Below are 516 nucleotides of genomic sequence, written 5' to 3'. Positions count from 1 at the left end.
CCCCGCAAGCACCACGAACCACAGGATCGAAAAAAGGGCGTCATCCACGCAGTCTCCGAGGTGGACAGTCAGGACAAGCAGCCATCTGACCCGAAGGAACTCTACTGCGATTTTCACATGTACCCCGGTCACTCCACACAAGAGTGCGTCCATCTGAAGAACTATCTAAACGCAAAGTATCTTTCTGGCGAAGTCGAAGCTACTTATCAGCCAAAAAGCGCCCGTGGAGGCAGAGGTCGCCGAGGTAGATGGCGCGGAGGACGACCGTGAATCACCAGGCGGCGGACGGGGTTACGATGGACCACCCAACGCAGCCCAGCAGCTAGCTCCCGTGAATCACCAGGAGGAGGCGCCCCAAGCAGGCGAACTGCCTGGCCCACCCAAATGACAGAGGGGACAAAACCCAGAGCGGGCTAATTCTCCTCCCGTGGACGAATAACCATGATACTTGGTCCACCGGAGGACTGCGCGGATTCTGTTCGCGCACTCAAAAAGAGAGCACGGGAAGTTTGCGCC

This window comes from Camelina sativa, chromosome 9 (assembly GCF_000633955.1).
Source record: "Camelina sativa cultivar DH55 chromosome 9, Cs, whole genome shotgun sequence".
In the NCBI taxonomy this organism is placed as follows: Eukaryota; Viridiplantae; Streptophyta; class Magnoliopsida; order Brassicales; family Brassicaceae; genus Camelina; species Camelina sativa.
Note: the sequence above shows the minus strand (reverse complement) of the source record.